Source organism: Oncorhynchus masou, chromosome 26 (assembly GCF_036934945.1).
Source record: "Oncorhynchus masou masou isolate Uvic2021 chromosome 26, UVic_Omas_1.1, whole genome shotgun sequence".
Lineage (NCBI taxonomy): Eukaryota > Metazoa > Chordata > Actinopteri > Salmoniformes > Salmonidae > Oncorhynchus > Oncorhynchus masou.
The window spans coordinates 7388273-7413307 of record NC_088237.1 but is presented as its reverse complement, the minus strand read 5'-3'; the positions used below and the strand labels follow the sequence as shown (position 1 = coordinate 7413307).

Here is a 25035-nt window from a genome sequence, read left to right as displayed (position 1 = left end):
CTGTGAATCAGGTAATTCCACCACATACCTTATTAGTGTGTCAATAGTCTGCCCCTTACCTGCCCCCAGGACATGATCCAGCCAGCTGCATTGATAGGAGGAAGACAGTCATAAATACTGTATTGCTTTATTTTATAGAAATGACTGAAATAGCTATGGAACTGTTGTGCTGTTCAATGTTTCATGAACGTATATGAATAAAGACTGTGTGGATGTATCTATGAAAAAGAAGTGAGGGGTTAGAGACTTGAGATAGAGAGTCAGTTATGGGTCGGTCCTGTGTGGCTCAGTCGGTAGAGCATGGCGCTTGCAACGCCAAGCGTCGTGGGTTCGATTCCCACTGGGACCACCCATATGTAAAAGTAGTGGCCCCAGCCGACTTGTAAGTCGCTTTGGACAAAAGCGTCTGCTAAATGGGATATATTATTATATTATATTATTATATAGTTATTGTTAATTTTGATGGTTTGTGTCACTTTTGTTTATTGTCTTTCACTTGCTCCGGCAATGTTAACATATGTTTCCCATGCCAATAAAGCAATTGAATATATATTATATATATATATTATATATATATATAGAGAGAGAGAAAGAACAAAACATATAGAGTACTGCACCCACTACAATTACTTAGTGTCACGGCCGTAAAAAGAAGAGGACCAAGGTGCAGCGTCGTGAGCGTACATGTTCTTTTATTATAAAAAATGACACCAACAAAACAACAAACGAGACAACAACCGTGAAACTACAGGCTATGTGCCATAAACAAAAGTACATTTCCCACAAAAACAGGTGGAAAAAATGGCTACCTAAGTATGGTTCTCAATCAGAGCCAACGATAGACAGCTGTCCTTGATTGAGAACCATAACCGGCCAAAACATAGAAATACACCAGAGGTGCCACTAAAGTGGGGTGAGCCAGTGGTGGAGCGGGGACTGCATCCCGCACCTGAGCCGCCACCGCGGACTCTGGCCGCAAAACCTAAACCTATAGGGGAGGGTCTGGGTGGGCATCTATCCGTGGTGGCGGCTCAGGTGCGGGACGCTTCGTGCCATGGATCATCACTGGAAGCTTCTTGCCATGGATCATCACTGGAGGCTTCTTGCCATGGATCATCACTGGAGGCTTCGTGCCATGGATCATCACTGGAGGCTTCGTGCCATAGATCATCACTGGAGGCTTCTTGCCATGGATCCACTGGAGGGAGGAGACGTATGGGCAGTCTGGTACGTTGAACTGCCACAGGTCTCACCAGGCTGGGGAGACATACAGGAGGCCCTGTACTTCTGGGGTCTTGAGCGTAGAGCCTCAACAACCCGTCCTGTCTGGATGGTTATTTTCGCCCTGCAGATGCGGGGCGCAGGCACGGACCCTCCCCTATGTACGACGTTCGCCACGGTAAGCACAGGGAGTTGGCTCAGGTCTCCAACCTGACTCAGCCAAACTCCCCGTGTGCCCCCCAAACATTTTTTGGGGGGAGCTGCCTCTCGGACTTCCTTGCTAGCCGAGTCCCTTCTCAATGCTGCCGCTCTGCTCTTGCTGCCTCCAGTTCCTCTTGTGGACGGCGATACTCCCCAGCCTGCCTCCAGGGTCCCTTATTGTCCAGGATCTCCTCCCAAGCCTATGAATCATGGACACGCTGTTCCTCCTTACCACGTTGCTTGGTCCGGGAAGTTCTGTAACGCTCATCTGAAGAAGAGGACCAAAGCGGAGCGTGGTACGTGTTCATGATTATTTATTCAAACTGAAACAAAATAACAACGTGGAACAAAATCGAAACAGTTCTGTCTGGTGCAGACACAAAACAGAAAACTACCCACAAAACACAGGTGGGAAAAAGCTGCCTAAGTATGATTCTCAATCGATCTCTAAGGCCAGGGCGTGACACTTAGGTTTTAAAATAAGCACAACTGGACACCTTAATGAGGCAGTGAATGAACTGACAGAGAAAGCACGAAGGGAATTCTATGCCATTAAAAAGCTAATTCAAATTGAAATACCTATTAAAATGTGGCTAAAACTAAATTAATATGTCATTGAACCAATTGCACTTTATGGCAGCGAGGTGTGGGGTCCACTTACAAAACAAGATTTCATCAAATGGGACAAACACCCCATTGAAACCCTGCATGCAGAGATTCTTTCCAGAGGGAAAACTACAAACAATGCATGCAGGACAGATTTAGGCCAATATCCACTAATAAGAAAAACTCAAAAAAGAGCAATTAAGTTTTGGAAACATATAAAATACAGTGACCCCCTCTCATATCACTACCAAGACGTGCAATGCCAAGAGCTGAGCAAAGAGTTCACCTGTTCTACTAACACACTGAAGCCTCAGGACCAGAACATCCAATCAATCAGGATAAACCAAATTACAACACAGTCAAAACAAAACTATATTGCTTATTGAGAAACACAAGCACAAACATAAAGCAAAATGCAGTGCTATCTGGCACTAAATCGACAAGTACACTGTGGCTAACTATTTGACCATGGTTACTGATCAACACCTTAGAAAAACCTTGACAAAGTACAGACTCAGTGAGCACAGCCTTGTCATTGAGAAGGGTAGACACATGAAAACCTGGCTCCCTGTAGAGGAAAGGCTGTGCAGCCACTGCACAACAGCAGAACCTGAGACGGAGCTGCATTTTCTGACAAAATGTAAAAAATATAAAACAATTAGAGAGTGTCATTTCCCCAAATTTGAAACCCTTATTCAAGGTTTCAAATACCTCTCTGATGAGAGTAGGCTACCCGTCCTGTTGGGGGAGGACGCAGAGAGCTGTGGGTTGGCAGCGCACTACATTGCTGCCTGCCATAAGTTGAGGAACTGACAGACCAATGAACCTGCACATGTCCTCTACTGTATACTGTTATTGTTGAATGTATGGTTATTTGGACACTTGGTTATTGTTGTTACTGTTGTCCCGTTGACAATTTTGATTCTCATTTTTTATATTGTAAATATCCAAAATAAGCTTTGGCAATATGTACATTGTTACGTCATGCCAATAAAGCAAATAGAATTTAAAAAATGAGAGAGAGAGCGAGAGAGAGAGAGAGAGAGAGAGAGAGAGAGAGAGAGAGAGAGAGAGAGAGAGAAAGAGAGAGAAAAAATAAGTTATATTGAACAGGACAGTCTTAATGTGAAGGTTATTGCACATACCTACTACCTCGTTCCCTAGAAAGATCTCCTCTGTGGAGATGGGAGAACCTTCCAGAAGGAGAACCATCTCTACAGCACTCCACCAATCAGGCGTTTATGGTAGAATGGCCAGATGGAAGCCACTCCTCTGTAATAGGCACATTACAGCCCGCTTGGAGTTTGCCAGAATGCACACAAAGGACTCTGACCACAAGAAACAAGATTCTCTGGTCTGATGAAACCAAGATTGAACTCTTTGGCCTAAATGCCAAGTGGGGGATGTGGGGATGTCTTTCAGCAGCAGGCACTGGGAGACTTTTCTGGATTGAGTGAGAGATGAAGGGAGGAAGGTACATAGAGATCCTTCATGAAAACCTGCTCCAGAGAGCTCAGGACCTTGAATGGGGGGAAGGTTCACCTTCCAGCAGGACAACAACCCTAAGCACACAGCCAAGACAGTGGCTTCAGAACAAGTCTCTGATTTTCCTTGAGCGGCCCGGCCAGAGCCAGGACTTCAACCCAATCGAACATCTCTGGAGAGACCTGAAAATGGCTGTGCAGTGACGATCCCCATCCAACCTGACAGAGGATCTGCCGAGAAGAATGGGAGAAACTCTCCAAATGCAGGTGTGCCAAGCTTGTAGCGTCATACACAAGAAGACTCTAGGCTGTAATCGCTGCCAAAGGTGCATCAACAAAGTATAGAGTAAAGCGTCTGAATACTTATGTAAATTAGATTTTGTACTTTTTTTCTAAAAACCAGTTTTGCTTTGTCTTTATGGGGTATTGTGTGTAGATTGATTGAAAATACTATTCAATCAATTTTATAATAAGGCTGTAACGCATTATAATGTGGAAAAAGTCTGAATACAGTACATTCCGAATGCTCTGTAAATTCTAATGAGTATGTGTTTAGGGTCAGTGCAAGATAACCATTTAGCAATCTTATGGCTTGAATGTCTCGTAGCCTGTCCGAGAGCCGATGGCAAATTTGACCATTTTTTGGGCCTAACTCTGACACCGCTTGATATAGAGGTCCTGGATGGCAGGGAACTTGGCCTCTGGGATGTACTGGGCTGTCTGAAGCACCATCTGTGGCGCTTTTCGGTCCTACCAATCGGTGATGCAGCCAGTCAAGATGCTCTCAATGGTGCAGCTGGTGCAGAGCATTCGAAGTCCCATGCCAAATCTTTTCAGCCTCCTGCCGTGGCCGGTTCACAACTGTGCGGGTCAGTGTTGACCATGATAAGTCCTTAGTTATGTGGACACCAAGGAACTTGAAGCTCTCGACCCGCTCCCCAACAGCCCTGTCGATGTGGATGGGGGGTTGCTCTCTCCCCTCTTTCTAGTCCACGATCAGCTCCTTGTTGAGGTTGTTGTCCTGGCATCAGACTGCTATGTCTCTGACCTCCTCCCTGTAGGATGACTCATCACAAGCGTGTTATCAGAAAACTTGATGATGGTGTTGGAGTCGTGCGTGGACACGCAGTCGTGGGTGAACAGGGAGTACAGGAAGGTACTAAGCACACACCTATGAGGGGCCCCTGTGTTGAAGGTCAGCATGGCGAGGGTGTTGTTGCCTACCCTCACCACGTGCGGCCGGCCCGTCAGGAAGTCCAGGATCCAGTTGCAGAAGGTGTTGGTTCAGGGTCCCTAGCTTGGTGATGAGCTTGGAGGAGACTATGGTGTTGAACGCTGAGCTGTAGTCTATGAACACCATTCTCACATATTTAATTCCCCTCTTGCATTCCTTGCTGCTGACGCTAGTTACTGGTCGACTGGATAAGGATGATGAAGATGATTATCTATGTTATCATATGTCACTAAATTAAGTTTGAAGAGGGCAACGGAAGAGAAGGAGATAGAAGAGTTGGGACAGGTCTCAATAGACCACCTCAGTAGGGACATCTGTTATCCCTCCATTTATTCTTCCCTACATCCCTCCTGTCACAGAGCTCAGACCTATGACGATGGCAACACAGTCAGATGAGATGAGAGGATAGAACGGAATGTTCACATGAGAGTTTGTCCAGTCAGTCAGACAGCCCTTCAGCTGCTGTGATTTCCCAGAGGGATGAGGGATGGGCATGCATGGATATTGCAAGGTATGGTCTGAGAGAGAAGAGGATGTCACTGTCTCAACACAGTCTTGATGATGACCTTCCCTGAGTTCAGAAGACTTGTCATTGCTCCCCCAAAAGCACCAATGCCCAGCATTTAGTCCACTGCACCACAAGTGTTGGCAGTGTACTAACATTTGTAATGCACAAACCCAGTCCCACTGCAAACCCAATCTCCCTAACCCATTTCACCCCTAGAGGCAAAGATATCACAACGGAATCCCTCGTAAACAGGGACATCAGAGACAACTTCAGTATTTTGCAGATATTTTTATTCACTCCAGTTTATGCAAAGACGGAAACATATTTTTGAAGAGCCTTAATTCTAAAATGTCTTAATGCTATTTGAGAAGGGAGAAGAGCTCAGGGACGGATGCAAACAAGAAAAGTCTTGAGCAAATTATGTTGGGATTTAGATCAAATTGGATAAAAAAATGTGAACTGGCAAAGCATTTGCTCTCTTGCCACTGCTTAATGTAACTCAATATGCTCACTTTAATGGGTTCAAGGAAGCAACCTTTATTCTGTGACCCGTCGCTAAGCGACACCACAGAATTTTGGGCATCCAGTCTCTGGATAGCAAAAAAACAAAGAGTTTTAAATCAAAAGATAAATTGTTTAACACAAGTGCCTGAATTCCATACCTTGTAGAATGGCCTTTGATATTTCAATTGTGTAAATATTCCATAATAAATAATAAATTGCTTACTGAATGCATTTATTATGTTAAAATGTGTCAGAAGAAGCCTCTGCGTACCAAATGTAAATTGTAATCAGTCAGAAAATGTATTGATTGATCCATAAGCACATGGACTGTAAATACAGAAATAAGAATATAGTGATTTTCTGACTTCAAGACAACAGTTGCCTGCTCAGCTGGCTCTTCCAAAGTACAACTAAACTATATTGAAACTAATGTCACACATATAATAATAACAATAATAATAGATGTGGCCTAAATACCAGAACAAACTGACAATAGTCTGAAGAGGTGACAATAGTCTGAAGAGGTGACAATATTATCAGTTGTCAAATAGAGAATGAAGAGACTGATGACGACCGCAGCGTGCCTTGACAAAGAAGGGAAAGGAGATACCAAAGAGCACTGCTTCGATGTCATCCTACTGAGGTACATGCAGGCCAGACGTTTTGACTGCTATACACTTTCAGAAATAGAAGATTCCAAGGTTTGCCAAACAACTCTACGAATTGTAAGGAGGGTCTCTGTTTCAAAATATACGTTTTTCCTTGAAAAACAGTGGCCCTGTTCCTCATGTGAGTAGGCTACTGGTGACAATCAACAATAGCCATTTGGGAAAAATACACTCTCTATATTGTTCTCTTACACTGAACAAAAATATAAAAGCAACATGTAAAGTTTTGACCCCATGTTTCATGAGTTCAAATAAAATATCCCAGAAATTGTTCATACACACAAAAAGCTAAATGTTGTGCACAAATTTGTTTACATCCCATTTAGTGAGCATTTCTCATTTGCCAAGATAGTCCATCCACCTGACAGGTGTGGCATATCAAGAAGCTCATTAAACAGCATGATCATTACACAGTTGCACCTTGTGCTGGTGACAATAAAAGGTCACTCAAAAATATACAGCTTTGTCACACAATACCACAGATGTCTTTTGAGGGACCGTGCAATTGGCATGCTGACTGCAGGAATGTCCAACAGAGCTGTTGCTAGAGAATGTCATGTTAATGTATCTACCATAAACTGCCTCCAATGTAATTTTAGAGAATTTGGCATAATGTCTAACTGGCCTCACAGCTGCAGACCACGTGTAACCACACCAGCCCAGGACCTCCACATCCTGCTTCTTCACCTGCGGGATCGTCTGACACCAACCACCCGGACAGCTAATGAAATTGTGGGTTTGCACAAACTGTCAGAAACAGTCAGGGAAACTCCTCTGCATGCTCGATGTCCTCACCAGAGTCTTGACCTGACTGCAGTTCAGTGGGCAAATGCTCATCTTCGATGGCCACCGGCATGCTGGAGAAGTGTGCTTTTCACAGATGAATCACGGTTTCAACTGCACTGGGCAGATGGCAGACATTGTGTGGGTGAGCGGTTTGCTGATGTCATCCTTGTGAACAAAGTGCCCTATGGTGGCGGTGGGATTATTGTATGGGCAGGCATAAACTACGGACAACAAACACAATTGCATTATATCGATGGCAATTTGAATGCACAGAGATACCGTGACGAGTTCCTTGGGCCCACTGTCGTGGCATTGTTCTGCCGCCATAACCTAATGTTTTAGCATGATAATGCACGGCCCCATGTTGCAAGGATCTGTACACAATTCCTGGAAGCTGAATATGTCCCAGTTTTTTTCCATGGCCTGCATACTCACCAGACATTTCAACCATTGAGTATGTTTGGGATGACCTGGATTGATGTGTACGACAGCGTGTTCCAGTTCCCACCAATATCCTGTAACTTGAAGAGGAGTGGGACAGCATTCCACCAGCCACTCTCAGCCTGATCAACTCTATGCGAAGGAGATGTGTCACACTGCATGAGGCACATGGTGGTTACACCAGATACTGACTGGTTTTCTGATCCACGAACCTACTTTTTTATAAGGTATCTTTCTGTATTCCCAGTTATGTGAAATCCATAGATTAGGTCCTAATGCATTTATTTCAATTGACTTCTTCCTTATATTAATTGTAACTCATTAAAATCTTTGTTCGAGGTATATTCCATTATATTCTTACTGTAAAATATATGTGTGTTGACTTCTGCTAAATGATTAAGTTGATGTCATTGGCATGACACTGACATAGCCCTGGCTACTATGCACAGATAGATCAAACTGAAAACATGCTATTGTGTTCTTTTGAAATGAATTGTTTTGTATTATGTTTTTATGACCTTCCTAAACAAAATATTAATGGATTTCTTAGTGACTGTATATATTAACACTAGAAACACAGAGAGCAAGTTTTCATCAAGGATCTCTCTGTACTTTGCTCTGTTCATATTTCCATCGATCCTGATTAGTCTCCCAGTCCCTGCCGCTGAAACATATCCCTAAAGCATAATGCTGCCACCACCATGCTTCACCGTAGGGATGGTGCCAAGTTTCCTCTAGACGTGATTCTTGGCATTCAGGCCAAAGAGTTCAATCTTGGTTTCATCAGACCAGAGCATCTTGTTTCTCATGGTCTGAGAGTCCTTTAAGGGCCTTTAGCAAACTCCAAGAGAGCTGTCATGTGCCTTTTACTGATGAATGGCTTTCGTCTGGCCACTCTACGATAATGGCCTGATTGGTGGAGTGCTGCAGAGATAGTTATCCTTCTGGAAGGTTCTCCCATCTCCACAGAGGAACTCTGGAGCTCTGTCAGAGTGACAGAGCTCCCTGACCAAGGCCCTTCTCCCCCAATTGCTTAGTTTAGCTGGGCGACCAGCTCTGGTAAGAGTCTTGGTGGTTCCAAACTTCTTCCATTTAAGAATGATGGAGACCACTGTGTTCTTGGGGATCTTCAATGCTGCAGACATGTTTTTGGTCTGGCATGCACTGTCTACTGTGGGACCTTATATAGACAGGTGTGCTTTTCCAAATGATGTCCAATCAAGTGTAAGATACATCTCAAAGATGACCAATGGAAATAGGATGCACCTTAGCTCAATTTCGAGGCTCATAGAAAAGGGTCTGAATACTTATGCAAATAAGGTATTTCTGTAAGGTATTTTCTAAAAACCTGTTTTTGCTTTGTCATTATGGGGTATTGGGTGTAGATTGATACATTTTAGCATAAGGCCGTAACGTAACAAAATGTGGAAAAAGGGAAGGGGTCTGAATACTTTTCGAATACACTGCATGTGTTATGGCTTTTCAACCTCTGCCACATCGTGGATTCCTTATTGGAAGCTTCTCTTTTGTCAAACATGTAATGTGTGGTACACTTCAGGGCATCTCTCTAGGCCCTCTACTCTTTTCTATTTTTATCAATGACCTGCTCCTGGCAGAAGACAAAGCATGTGTGTCCATGCATGCTGATGATTCAACCACATATGCATCAGCAACCACAGCTAAGGAAGTCACTGAAACCCCTAACAAAGACTTCCAGTCTGTTTTGGAATGGGTGGCCAGTAATAAGCTGGTCCTGAACATCTCTAAAACTAACAGCATTGTATTTGGTACAAATCACTCCCTAAGTTGTTGATCTCAGTTGAATCTGTTGATGAACGGTGTGGCTGTTGAACAAGTTGAGGAGACTAAATTACTTGGTGTTACCTTAGATTGTAAACTGTCATGGTCAAAACATATAGATTCAATGGTTGTAAAGATGGGTAGAGGTCTGTCCGTAATAAAGAGATGCTATTATTTTTTGACACCACACTCCACATAGCAAGTCTTGCAGAATAGTTTAATGATATCTTAATTATTGTCCAGTCTTGTGGTCAAGTGCTGCAAAGAAAGACCTTGTCAAGCTGCAACTGGCCCAGAAGAGAGCAGCACGTCTTGCCCTTCATTGTAATCAGAGGGCTGATATTAATTATATGCATGTCAGTCTCTCTTGGCTAAGAGTTTAAGAAAGACTGACTGCGTCACTGGAATTTATAAGACAGATTAATGTGCCAGGAATTCCAAATGGTTTGCATCGTCAACTTACACACAGCACTGACATACCCATTTACCCCACCAGACATGCCACCAGGGGTCTTTTTACAGTCCCCGGGGCCAGAACAAATTCAAGGAAACATACAGTATTATACAGAGCCATGAGTGCAAGTGAACTCCCTTCCATCTTAGGTAGTGCAAGTGAATAGCAAACAAATAGAGCAGAGCATCTCCCCCATGTGAACTACTTGATGTGTGTATGCACTGGCATGTATGTGTAACTGATAGATGGACACACACACACACACACACACACACACACACACACACACACACACACACACACACACACACACACACACACACACACACACACACACAAACACACACATCATATTGATGTTTTTAAATAATATATGTACTGTATATTATAAAGTCTTTGGTCTGTAACGTCTTTTTCGTTATGTGTCGGACCCCAGTAAGACTAGCTGTCGCCATTGGCGTCGGCTAATGGGGCTCCTACTAAAGCAACCAAATCTCTAATGATTATTATTCTGATTCATGCTGAACGGATTTCCATATCTGGGAAAGGAACCCTATTGGGCAGGAGGTGAGCGAGTGTCGTTTTGTTTTGTCGGATAATGTTCTGTTCTCTCCTCTCTGCACAGGCCATACAAACGCTCCACACCGCGTGGCCGCGGCCACCCTAATCTGGTAGTCCCAGCGCGCACGACCCACGTGGAGTTCCAGGTCTCCGGTAGCCTCTGGAACTGCCGATCTGCGGCCAACAAGGCAGAGTTCATCTCAGCCTATGCCTCCCTCCAGTCCCTCGACTTCTTGGCACTGACGGAAACATGGACCACCATAGATAACACTGCTACTCCTACTGCTCTCTCTTCGTCCGCCCACGTGTTCTCACACACCCCGAGAGCTTCTGGTCAGCGGGGTGGTGGCACCGGGATCCTCATCTCTCCCAAGTGGTCATTCTCTCTTTCTCTCCTTACCCATCTGTCTATCGCCTCCTTTGAATTCCATGCTGTCACAGTTACCAGCCCTTTCAAGCTTAACATCCTTATCATTTATCGCGCTCCAGGTTCCCTCGGAGAGTTCATCAATGAGCTTGATGCCTTGATAAGCTCCTTTCCTGAGGACGGCTCACCTCTCACAGTCCTGGGCGACTTTAACCTCCCCACGTCTACCTTTGACTCATTCCTCTCTGCCTCCTTCTTTCCACTCCTCTCCTCTTTTGACCTCACCCTCTCACCTTCCCCCTACTCACAAGGCAGGCAATACGCTCGACCTCATCTTTACTAGATGCTGTTCTTCCACTAACCTCATTGCAACTCCCTCCAAGTCTCCGACCACTACCTTGTATCCTTTTCCCTCTCGCTCTCATCCAACACTTCCCACACTGCCCCTACTCGGATGGTATCGCGCCGTCCCAACCTTCGCTCTCTCTCCCCCGCTACTCTCTCCTCTTCCATCCTATCATCTCTTCCCTCTGCTCAAACCTTCTCCAACCTATCTCCTGATTCTGCCTCCTCAACCCTCCTCTCTTCCCTTTCTGCATCCTTTGACTCTCTATGTCCCCTATCCTCCAGGCCGGCTCGGTCCTCCCCTCCCGCTCCGTGGCTCGACGACTCATTGCGAGCTCACAGAACAGGGCTCCGGGCAGCCGAGCGGAAATGGAGGAAAACTTGCCTCCCTGCGGACCTGGCATCCTTTCACTCCCTCCTCTCTACATTTTCCTCCTCTGTCTCTGCTGCTAAAGCCACTTTCTACCACTCTAAATTCCAAGCATCTGCCTCTAACCCTAGGAAGCTCTTTGCCACCTTCTCCTCCCTCCTGAATCCTCCTCCCCCCTCCTCCCTCTCTGCAGATGACTTCGTCAACCATTTTGAAAAGAAGGTCGACGACATCCGATCCTCGTTTGCTAAGTCAAACGACACCGCTGGTTCTGCTCACACTGCCCTACCCTGTGCTCTGACCTCTTTCTCCCCTCTCTCTCCAGATGAAATCTCGCTTCTTGTGACGGCCGGCCGCCCAACAACCTGCCCGCTTGACCCTATCCCCTCCTCTCTTCTCCAGACCATTTCCGGAGACCTTCTCCCTTACCTCACCTCGCTCATCAACTCATCCCTGACCGCTGGCTACGTCCCTTCCGTCTTCAAGAGAGCGAGAGTTGCACCCCTTCTGAAAAAACCTACACTCGATCCCTCCGATGTCAACAATTACAGACCAGTATCCCTTCTTTCTTTTCTCTCCAAAACTCTTGAACGTGCCGTCCTTGGCCAGCTCTCCCGCTATCTCTCTCAGAATGACCTTCTTGATCCAAATCAGTCAGGTTTCAAGACAAGACTAGTCATTCAACTGAGACTGCTCTTCTCTGTATTACGGAGGCGCTCCACACTGCTAAAGCTAACTCTCTCTCCTCTGCTCTCATCCTTCTAGACCTATCGGCTGCCTTCGATACTGTGAACCACCAGATCCTCCTCTCCACCCTCTCCGAGTTGGGCATCTCCGGCGCGGCCCACGCTTGGATTGCGTCCTACCTGACAGGTCGCTCCTACCAGGTGGCGTGGCGAGAATCTCTCTCCTCACCACACGCTCTCACCACTGGTGTCCCCCAGGGCTCTGTTCTAGGCCCTCTCCTATTCTCGCTATACACCAAGTCACTTGGCTCTGTCATAACCTCACATGGTCCCTCCTATCATTGCTATGCAGACGACACACAATTAATCTTCTCCTTTCCCCCTTCTGATGACCAGGTGGCGAATCGCATCTCTGCATGTCTGGCAGACATATCAGTGTGGATGACGGATCACCACCTCAAGCTGAACCTCGGCAAGACGGAGCTGCTCTTCCTCCCGGGGAAGGACTGCCCGTTCCATGATCTCGCCATCACGGTTGACAACTCCATTGTGTCCTCCTCCCAGAGCGCTAAGAACCTTGGCGTGATCCTGGACAACACCCTGTCGTTCTCAACTAACATCAAGGCGGTGGCCCGTTCCTGTAGGTTCATGCTCTACAACATCCGCAGAGTACGACCCTGCCTCACACAGGAAGCGGCGCAGGTCCTATTCCAGGCACTTGTCATCTCCCGTCTGGATTACTGCAACTCGCTGTTGGCTGGGCTCCCTGCCTGTGCCATTAAACCCCTACAACTCATCCAGAATGCCGCAGCCTGTCTGGTGTTCAACCTTCCCAAGTTCTCTCACGTCACCCCGCTCCTCCGCTCTCTCCACTGGCTTCCAGTTGAAGCTCGCATCCGCTACAAGACCATGGTGCTTGCCTACGGAGCTGTGAGGGGAACGGCACCGCAGTACCTCCAGGCTCTGATCAGGCCCTACACCCAAACAAGGGCACTGCGTTCATCCACCTCTGGCCTGCTCGCCTCCCTACCACTGAGGAAGTACAGTTCCCGCTCAGCCCAGTCAAAACTGTTCGCTGCTCTGGCCCCCCAATGGTGGAACAAACTCCCTCACGACGCCAGGACAGCGGAGTCAATCACCACCTCCCGGAGACACCTGAAACCCCACCTCTTTAAGGAATACCTAGGATAGGATAAAGTAATCCTTCTCACCCCCCCCCCCCTAAATGATTTAGATGCACTATTGTAAAGTGGCTGTTCCACTGGATGTCATAAGGTGAATTCACCAATTTGTAAGTCGCTCTGGATAAGAGCGTCTGCCAAATGACTTAAATGTAAATGTAAATGTTGAATCTGATGGCACAGCTGTACTTGTTGAAAGGAGGAACTTGGCCTGTTGCTGTGTTCTGCAACATGCTTGACTTGGCTGCTATCAACACTCACATACAGTGGGGCAAAAAGGTATTTAGTCAGCCACCATTGTACAAGTTCTCCCACTTAAAAAGATGAGAGAGGCCTGTAATTTTCATCATAGGTACACTTCAACTATGACAGACAAAATGAGAAAAAAAAGCCAGAATTATTATTTGGTCAATAACAAAAGTTTAACTCAATTCTTTGTTATATACCCTTTGTTGGCAATGACAGCGATCAAGCATGTTCTGTAAGTCTTCACAAGGTTTTCACACACTGTTGCTGGTATTTTGGCCCCTTCCTCCATGCAGATCTCCTCTAGAGCAGTGATGTTTTGGGGCTGTTGCTGGGCAACACGGACTTTCAACTCCCTCCAAAGATGTTCTATGGGGTTGAGATGTGGAGACTGGCTACGCCACTCCAGGACCTTGAAATGCTTCTTACGAAGTCACTCCTTCGTTGCCCGGGTGGTGGGTTTGGGATCATTGTCATGCTGAAAGACCCAGCCACGTTTCATCTTCAATGCCCTTGCTGATGGAAGGAGGTTTTCACTCAAAATCTCACGATACATGGCCCCATTCATTCTTTCTTTTACACGGATCAGTCGTCCTGGTCCCTTTGCAGAAAAACAGCCCCAAAGCATGATGTTTCCACCCCCATGCTTCACGGTAGGTATGGTGTTCTTTGGATGCAACTCAGCATTCTTTGTCCTCCAAACACGACGAGTTGAGTTTTTACCAAAAAGTTATATTTTGGTTTCATCTGACCATATGACATTCTCCCAATCTTCTTCTGGATCATCCAAATGCTCTCTAGCAAACTTCAGATGGGCCTGGACATGTACTGGCTTAAGCAGGGAGACACATGCAGCTGTTCAGGGAAGCTAGAAACCATTATACACAGGCAGTTAGAAAAGCTAAGGCTAGCTTTTTCAAGCAGAAATGTGCTTCCTGCAACACTTACTCAAAAAAGTTCTGGGACACTGTAAAGTCCATGGAGAATAAGAACACCTCCTTCCAGCTGCCCACTGCACTGACGATAGGAAACACTGTCACCATTGATAAATCGACAATAATTGAGAATTTCAAGAAGCATTTTTCTACGGCTGGCCGTGCTTTCCACCTGGCTACTCCTACCCCGGTCAACAGCACTGCACCCCCCACAGCAACTCGCCCAAGCCTTTGCCATTTCTCCTTCTCCCAAATCCATTCAGCTGATGTTCTGAAAGAGCTGCAAAATCTGGACCCCTACAAATCAGCCGGGCTAGACAATCTGGACCCTTTCTTTCTAAAATTATCTGCCGAAATTGTTGCCACCCCTATTACTAGCCTGTTCAACCTCTCTTTTGTGTCGTTTGAGATTCCCAAAGATTGGAAAGCAGGTGCGGTCATCCCCCTCTTCAAAGGGGGGGACACTCTTGACCCAAACTGCTACAGACCTATATCTATCCTATCCTGCCTTTCTAAGGTCTTCGAAAGCCAAGTCAACAAACAGATTACCGACCATTTCGAATCTCACCATACCTTCTCTGCTATGCAATCTGGTTTCAGAGCTGGTCATGGGTGCACCTCAGCCACGCTCAAGGTCCTAAATTATATCTTAACCACCATCGATAAGAAACATTACTGTGCAGCCGTATTCATTGATCTGGCCAAGGCTTTCGACTCTGTCAATCACCACATCCTCATCGGCAGACTCGACAGCCTTGGTTTCTCAAATGATTGCCTCGCCTGGTTCACCAACTACTTCTCTGATAGAGTTCAGTGTGTCAAATCGGAGGGTCTGCTGTCAGGACCTCTGGCAGTCTATATGGGGGTGCCACAGGGTTCAATTCTTGGACCGATTCTCTTCTCTGTATACATCAATGAGGTCGCTCTTGCTGCTGGTGAGTCTCTGATCCACCTCTACGCAGACGACACCATTCTGTATACTTCTGGCCCTTCTTTGGACACTGTGTTAACAACCCTCCAGGCAAGCTTCAATGCCATACAACTCTCCTTCTGTGGCCTCCAATTGCTCTTAAATACAAGTAAAACTAAATGCATGCTCTTCAACCGATCGCTACCTGCACCTGTCCGCCTGTCCAACATCACTACTCTGGACGGCTCTGTCCAGAATACGTGGACAACTACAAATACTTAGGTGTCTGGTTAGACTGTAAACTCTCCTTCCAGACCCACATCAAACATCTCCAATCCAAAGTTAAATCTAGAATTGGCTTCCTATTTCGCAACAAAGCATCCTTCACTCATGCTGCCAAACATACCCTTGTAAAACTGACCATCCTACCAATCCTCGACTTTGGCGATGTCCTTTACAAAATAGCCTCCAATACCCTACTCAACAAATTGGATGCAGTCTATCACAGTGCAATCCGTTTTATCACCAAAGCCCCGTATACTACCCACCATTGCGACCTGTACGCTCTCGTTGGCTGGCCCTCGCTTCATACTCGTCGCCAAACTCACTGGCTCCATGTCATCTACAAGACCCTGCTAGGTAAAGTCCCCCCTTATCTCAGCTCGCTGGTCACCATAGCATCTCCCACCTGTAACACACGCTCCAGCAGGTTTAACCTCTTTGAACTCTAGGGGCGCAATTTCATTTTTGGATGAAAAACGTTCCCGTTTTAAACAAGATATTTTGTCACAAAAAGATGCTCGACTATGCATATAATTGCTACTGTTCGAAAGAAAACACTCTGACGTGTCCAGAAATACAAAGATCTTCTCTGTGCGTGCCCTTTAACGTGAGCTTCAGGCAAAACCAAGATGAGATGGCATCCAGGAAATGACAAGGATTTTTGAGGCTCTGTTTGTCATGATCTCCTTATATGGCTGTGAACGCAAGAGGAATGAGTCTGCCCTTTCTGTCGTTTCCCCAAGGTGTCTGCAGCATTGTGACGTATTTGTAGGCAGATCATTGGAAGATTGACCATAAGAGACCACATTTACCACGTGTCCGCCCGGTGTCCTGCGCCGAAATTGGTGCGCAAAAGTCACCTGCCAGTATTTTTCCAAACAATACACAGAGTAAAGCAAGCTTCCACGAACTGCATGTCAATGAAGAGATATGTGAAAAAACACCTTGAGGACTGATTCCAAACAACGTTTGCCATGTTTCGGTCGATATTATGTAGTTAATCCGGAAAAAGTTTTACGTTGTAGGTGACTGCATTTTCGGTTCATTTCAGTAGCCAGGCGCAATGTAGAAAACGGAATGATTTCTCCTACACACAGAAGCTTTCAGGAAACACTGCGCATTTGGTGTGTAACTGAGAGTCTCCTCATTGAAAACATCAGAAGTTCTTCAAAGGTAAATGATTTTATTTATTTGGTTATCTGGTTTTTGTGAAAATGTTGCGTGCTACATGTTATTCAAAATGCATTGCTAGCTTTGCATACTCTTACACAAATTAGTCCATTTCTATGGTTCAAAAGCATATTTTGAAAATCTGAGATGACAGTGTTGTTAAGAAAAGGCTAAGCTTGAGAGCAGATGCATTATTTTCATTTTATTTGCGATTTTCAGAAATCGTTAACGTTACATTATGCTAATGAGCTTCAGGCTATAACTGTATACAGGGTTTTTTCATAGCCAAACGTGAACAAAACGGAGTGATTTGTCCTACACAAATAATATTTTTTGAAAAACTGCACATTTGCTATGTAACTGAGAGTCTCCTCATTGAAAACATCCGAAGCTCTTCAAAGTTAATGATTTTATTTATTTGGTTATCTGGCTTTTGTGAAAATGTTGCGTGCTACATGCTACACAAAATGCTATGCTAGCTTTGCATACTCTTACACAAATTAGTCAATTTCTATGGTTCAAAAGCATATTTTGAAAATCTGAGATGACAGTGTTGTTAAGAAAAGGCTAAGCTTGAGAGCAAACGCATTATTTTAATTTTATTTGCGATTTTCAGAAATCGTTAACGTTGCGTTATGCTAATGAGCCTGAGGCTTTAGTCACAATCCCAGATCCGGGATGGGGAGTTTCAAGAAGTTAACTCTCTCGTCACCCCCAAAACCAATTATTTCTTTGGCCGCCTCTCCTTCCAGTTCTCTGCTGCCAATGACTGGAACGAACTACAAAAAACACTGAAACTGGAAACACTTATCTCCCTCACTAGCTTTAAGCACCAACTGTCAGAGCAGCTCACAGATTACTGTACCTGTACATAGCCCACCTATAATTTAGCCCAAACAACTACCTCTTTCCATACTGTATTTCATTTATTTATTTATTTTGCTCCTTTGCTCCCCATTATTTTTATTTCTACTTTGCACATTCTTCCATTGCAAATCTACCATTCCAGTGTTTTACTTGCTATATTGTATTTACTTTGCCACCATGGCCTTTTTTGCCTTTCCCTCCCTTATCTCACCTCATTTGCTCACATCGTATATAGACTTGTTTATACTGTATTATTGACTGTATGTTTGTTTTACTCCATGTGTAACTCTGTGTCTTTTTATGTGTTGAACTGCTTTGCTTTATCTTGGCCAGGTCGGAATTGTAAATGAGAACTTGTTCTCAACTTGCCTACCTGGTTAAATAATGGTGAGAAAAAAAAAGTCTGGCACTGCTGGATTTGAGTCCCATAGTGTGTTACTGATGGTAGGCTTTGTTATTTTGGTCCCAGCTCTCTGCAGGTCATTCACTAGGTGACCCCGCTTCGTTCTGGGATTTTTGCTCACCGTTGTTGTGATCATTTTGACCCCACGGGGTGAGATCTTGTGTGGAGGTCCAGATCGAGGGAGATTATCAGTGGTCTTGTATGTCTTCCATTTCCTAATAATTGCTCCCACAGTTGATTTCTTCAAACCAAGCTGCTTACCTATTGCAGATTCAGTCTTCCCAGCCTGGTGCAGGTCTACAATTGTGTTGCCGGTGTCCTTTGACAGCTCTTTGGTCTTGGCCATAGTGGAGTTTGGAGTGTGACTGTTTGAGGTTGTAGACAGGTGTCTTTTATACTAATAACAAGTTCAAACAGGTGCCATTAATAGAGGTAACAAGTGGAGGACAGAGGAGCCTCTTAACCTCTTGAAACTCTCCATCCCGGATCCGGGATCGTGACTAAAGCCTCAGGCTCATTAGCATAACGCAACGTTAACGATTTCTGAAAATCGCAAATAAAATTAAAATAATGCGTTTGCTCTCAAGCTTAGCCTTTTCTTAACAACACTGTCATCTCAGATTTTCAAAATATGCTTTTGAACCATAGAAATGGACTAATTTGTGTAAGAGTATGCAAAGCTAGCATAGCATTTTGTGTAGCATGTAGCACGCAACATTTTCACAAAAGCCAGATAACCAAATAAATAAAATCATTAACTTTGAAGAGCTTCGGATGTTTTCAATGAGGAGACTCTCAGTTACATAGCAAATGTGCAGTTTTTCAAAAAATATTATTTGTGTAGGACAAATCGCTCCGTTTTGTTCACGTTTGGCTATGAAAAAACCCTGTATACAGTTATAGCCTGAAGCTCATTAGCATAATGTAACGTTAACGATTTCTGAAAATCGCAAATAAAATGAAAATAATGCATCTGCTCTCAAGCTTAGCCTTTTCTTAACAACACTGTCATCTCAGATTTTCAAAATATGCTTTTGAACCATAGAAATTGACTAATTTGTGTAAGAGTATGCAAAGCTAGCAATGCATTTTGAATAACATGTAGCACGCAACATTTTCACAAAAACCAGATAACCAAATAAGTAAAATCATTTACCTTTGAAGAGCTTCTGATGTTTTCAATGAGGAGACTCTCAGTTACACACCAAATGCGCAGTGTTTCCTGAAAGCGTCTGTGTGTAGGAGAAATCGTTCCGTTTTCTACATTGCGCCTGGCTACTGAAACGAACCGAAAATGCAGTCACCTACAATGTAAAACTTTTTCCGGATTAAATACATAATATCGACCGAAACATGGCAAACGTTGTTTGGAATCAGTCCTCAAGGTGTTTTTTTCACATATCTCTTCATTGACATGCAGTTCGTGGAAGCTTGCTTTACTCTCTGTATTGTTTGGAAAAATACTGGCAGGTGACTTTTGCGCACCAATTTCGGCGCAGGACACCGGGCGGACACGTGGTAAATGTGGTCTCTTATGGTCAATCTTCCAATGATCTGCCTACAAATACGTCACAATGCTGCAGACACCTTGGGGAAACGACAGAAAGGGCAGACTCATTCCTCTTGCGTTCACAGCCATATAAGGAGATCATGACAAACAGAGCCTCAAAAATCCTTGTCATTTCCTGGATGCCATCTCATCTTGGTTTTGCCTGAAGCTCACGTTAAAGGGCACGCACAGAGAAGATCTTTGTATTTCTGGACACGTCAGAGTGTTTTCTTTCGAACAGTAGCAATTATATGCATAGTCGAGCATCTTTTTGTGACAAAATATCTTGTTTAAAACGGGAACGTTTTTCATCCAAAAATGAAATTGCGCCCCTAGAGTTCCAAGAGGTTAAAGAATAAGTCACAGGTCTGTGAGAGCCAGAAATCTTGCTTGTTTGTAGGTGACCAAATACTTATTTTCCACCATAATTTGCAAATAAATTCATAAAAAATCCTACAATGTGATTTTCTCGATTTTGTCTGTCATAGTTGAAGTGTACCTATGATGAGAATTACAGGCCTCTCTCATCTTTTTAAGTGGGAGAACTTGCACAATTGGTGGCTGACTAAATACTTTTTTGCCCCACTGTATTGTTCAAGCAGTGCATGAACACCTTGAGCAGGAGAGACTTCATCATGAGTCTGGAACATGTGTTACGTGAGAGATATATGAGGGCCAAGGCAGCAGCAGCAGCAGCAGCAAAGATTCCATGGGAGCCATTGTGCGAACCAAATTGCTCACAGCTCAAAACTGCCAGGTGAGCAGATGCACTTGGAACAGAACCCACAACACCTGTTTCAGTGAAAAGTATGGTGACTGTTAGGACAAAGGTGACAGCTAAATGAGATCCAGCTGTTGCGTGAAGATGCACACCATAATGTAAGCAGGAACGAGGCCACAAATAATGTGTCCAAAAACGTACAATATCATACCATTTTTGACCGCTATTCATTATAATGCCATTTTTGCTTTTGTGATGATTTGAACTATTCAAAAATCAGGTTGGTGCTTATACTGCTGTTTATGCTACTGCTATTTTCTGATATTGTTTGTATTGACCATGCACCTTGGTGGTCTGGGTATTTTTAGGCCTATTTGTATTGACTTATAAAAAAAAACTTTTACTATGTTCCAACGCATATGCATATTGATTCGTATTTGTAAAAAAGGCACTCCACAAATAAAATAGACTTTACATTTGAAATTCTGTGTTTTTAGTTTTTCTTTTTAGTTTTTACACCTGTGACCGATTCGTTTTGATGTAGCAACATTAGAAATGTTTTTTTTTTACATTGGATAAAAGTAGAGACTCCGAGCTAGAAAACTGTATGTCATACACTACAATGGAAAAGTAATGCTGCTTTGAAAGTTGATAAACTTGTAACCCCACTTTTGAGAAAATGGACCTTGAATGTTTTGGTACAGCTACTGGAAAGCTCTTCTTTGTTTACACCCATTCAGCATCATTCACGCCCTCTTAAGCCTTAGCTCCACCCATCTCTTTAAGGATTCACATGTGAGGCCATGTGCTAAACAATGAGTAGGGTAGTGTACATCCAAAGATTTCAAGACTAAAAGGCTAGTTTATATTACATCAATCAACATGTCTCTATACAGTCTTCACAGTGACATCATGAACATTCTATTTTCGTCCTACTTGGTATTTGGTATTTTATTAAGATCCCCATTAGCTGTTGCAAAAGCAGCAGCTATTCTTCCCGACATAATACAGAATATCAACAGACAAGAAAATCTCAAGGACAGAACTATAGACATTTAAAAAAGGCACACATTGCCTACATATCAATGCATACCCACAAACTATCCAGGTCAAATAGGGGAGAGTTTTTGTGCCTGGAGGTGTTGCTGTCACGCCCTGGCCTTAGTTATCTTTGTTTTCTTTATTATTTTGGTTTAGGTCAGGGTGTGACATGGGGGATTTATGTGTTTTGTCTGTTCTAGGGGTTTTGTATGTTTATGGGGTGTTTTCTAGTCAAGGTGTTTATGTAAGTCTATGGTTGCCTAGATTGGTTCTCAATTAGAAGCAGGTGTTTATCGTTGTCTCTGATTGGGAACCATATTTAGGCAGCCATGTTCTTTGGGTATTTTGTGGGTGATTGTTTCCTGTGTCTGTGCCACACGGGACTGTTGCGTTGCCAGTTCACTTTGTTATTTTGTATTTGTGTTCATGTTCAGTTTTCCCTATTAAAACATGGACACCTACCACGCTGCGTATTGGTCCGATCCTTGTTTCACCTCTTCAGAGGAAGAGGAGGTAATCTGCCGTGACAGTTGCTTTATCTGTTTTTTGAAACCAGGTTTGCTGTTTATTTGAGCAATATGAGATGGGAAGGAAGTTCCACGCAATAAGGGATCTATAAAATACTGTATGCTTTCTTGAATTTGTTCTGGATTTGGGGACTGTGAAAAGACCCCATGTCTGGTGGAGCAAGTGTGTGTGTCAACACATTAAAGTTTCTTATAAAAAGAAGAAGTGATGCAGTCAATCTCTTCTCAACTCTTAGCCAAGAGAGACAGGCATGCATAGTGTTTATATCAGCCCTCTGATTACAATGAAGAGCAGAATATGCCACTCTGTTCTGGGCCAGCTGCAGCTTAACTAGGTATTTCCTTGCAGCACTGGACCACACGACTGGACAATAATCAAGATTAGACAATACTAGAGCCTGCATCACATGCTTTTTGCAGTGTGGTGTCAAAAAAGCAGATCTTCTCTTTATTACGGCCAGGCCTTTCCCCATCTTTACAACCATTGAATCTATTTGTTTTGACCATCACACTTTAATTACTTGGCGTTAACTTATATTGTAGTCTCCTCAATTTGTTCAACAGCCACACCATTCATTACCGGACTCAGCTGAGGTCTAGAACTTAAAGAACGATTTGTACCAAATACAATGCTCTTAGTTTTAGAGATGTTCAGGACCAGTTTATTACTGGCTACCCATTCCAAAACAGACTGCAACACATTGTTAACTTCTCTAGGGTGGGGGGCGGCATTCGGAATTTTGGATGAAAAGCGTGCCCAAAGTAAATTGGTAGATTTGATTAGAACACACTCTAAAGTTTCCAAAACTGTTAAAATAATGTCTGTGAGTATAACAGAACTGATATGGCAGGCTAAAACCTGAGAAAAATCCATCCAGGAAGTGGGATTTTTTGTTGTTGTAGTTTTCTATTGAATGCTATTACAGTATCCATTGACTTAGGACTGAAATTGCACTTCCTATGGCTTCCACTAGATGTCAACAGTCTTTAGAAATTGTTTGAGGCTTGTATTCTGAAAAATGAGCGAGTAAGAGCACTCTGAATGAGTGGACACTGCAGTGGCCCAGAGCTTTTTCATGCGCAAGACCTTTACCTTTTATATTGACGACGTTATTGTCCGCTTGAAATATTATTGATTATTTAGGCTAAAAACAACCTGAGGATTGATTATAAGCATTGTTTGACATGTTTCTACGAACTTTATGGATGCTATTTGGATTTTCTGTCTGCCTGTTGTGACTGCGTTTGATACTGTGGATTACTGAACATAACGTGCAAACAAAACTGAGGTTTTTGGATGTAAACATGGACTTTATCGAACAAAACAAACATTTATTGAGTTATTGGGAGTCTTGTGAGTTCCACCATATGAAGATCATGAAAGGTAAGTGATTCATTGTATCACTTTCTGACTTGTGTAACTCCTCTACTTGGCTGGTTACTGTTTGTAATGATTTGTCTGCTGGGCTCTGTTCTTAGATAATCGCATGGTATGCTTTCGTCGTAAAGCCTTTTTGAAATCTGACACCGTGGTTGGATTAACAATAAGTTAATCTTTAAACCGATGTATAACACTTGTATGCTTCATGATTTTTTATAATGAGTATTTCTGTTTTTGAATTTGGCGTTGGCAATTTCACTGGATGTTGGCCGGGTGGGACGCTACCATCCCACACCCCCTAGAGGGCTTAAGGGTTTCAGTGACTTCAATTGCTGTGGTTGCTGATGCGTACATGGTTGAATAATCAGCATACATGGAACACATTCTTTGTTTACTGCCAGTGGCAGGTCATTGGTAAAAAATAGGAAAGAGTAGAGGGCCTAGAGAGCTGCCCTGCAGTACACCACACTTTACATGTTCGACATTAGAGAAGATTCAATTAAAGAAAACTCTTAGCATTTTATTAGATAGGTAGTTCCGAATCCACGATATGGCAGAGATTGAAAAGCCATAACACACACGTTTTTTTCAACTACAGGTTATGGTCAACAATATCGAAGGCTGTACTGAAATCTAGCAGTACAGCTTCCACAATCGTCTTATTATCAATTTCTTTCAACAAATCATCAGTAATTTGTGTCAGTGCAGGACATTTGAGTGCCCTTCCCTATAAGCATGCTGAACATCTGTTGTTATTTTTTTACAGAGAAATAGCATTGTATTCGGCCAAACACAATTTTTTCCAACAGTTTGCTAAGAGCTGGCAGTAAGCTTATACTGTAGGCCTGCTGTTAGAACCAGTAAAGGCTGCTTTACCACTCTTGGGTAGCGGAATACTTTGGATTCCTTCCAGGCCTGAGGACAAAGACTTTCCTCAAGGCTCATAGAAAAAATATGACAGACAGGAGTGGCTACAGAGTCAGCTACCATCCTCAGTAGCTTTCCATATAAGTTGTCAGTGCCAGGAGGTTTGTCATTATTGATTGATAATGATAATTGTTCTACCTCTCCCACACTAAGTTGACAAAATTCTAACTTGCTATGCTTTTCTTTCATTATTGTTTTTTTATGCATGAATACAATTGCTCACTGTTTGTTGTTGGCATTTCCTGCCTAAGTTTGCCCACTTTGCCAATGAAATAATCATTACAATAATTTAACATCAAATGGTTTTGTGATGAATAAGCCATCTGATTCGATGAAAGATGGAGTTGAATTTGTCTTTCTGCCCATAATTTCATTAAAAGTACTCCAAAGTCCATCATTCTTTATATCATTGATCTTGGCTTCATACAGTTTCTTATTCTTTTGTTGATTTTAGTCACATCATTTCTCAATATAGGTCAGCCAGTTAGATGTGCAGCCAGACTAATTAGCCACTCCTTTTGTCCCATCTCTTTCAACCATACAGTTTTCCAATTATTCATCAATCCATGAAGCCTTAACATTTCTAACAGTCAGTTTCTTAGCAGGTGCATGCTTATCCATAATTGGAAGAGGCAAGTTCATAAATTAATCAAGTGCAG

The 25035-nt window shown here is 43.6% G+C and overlaps 1 non-coding gene across 1 annotated transcript; it reads left to right on the top strand.

The window, feature by feature from the left end:
* Positions 1-273: 273 nt before the first annotated feature.
* On the top strand, positions 274-349 carry trnaa-ugc (transfer RNA alanine (anticodon UGC)). The gene has a single exon. It is a non-coding gene; the product is annotated as a tRNA-Ala (tRNA).
* Positions 350-25035: the final 24686 nt, after the last annotated feature.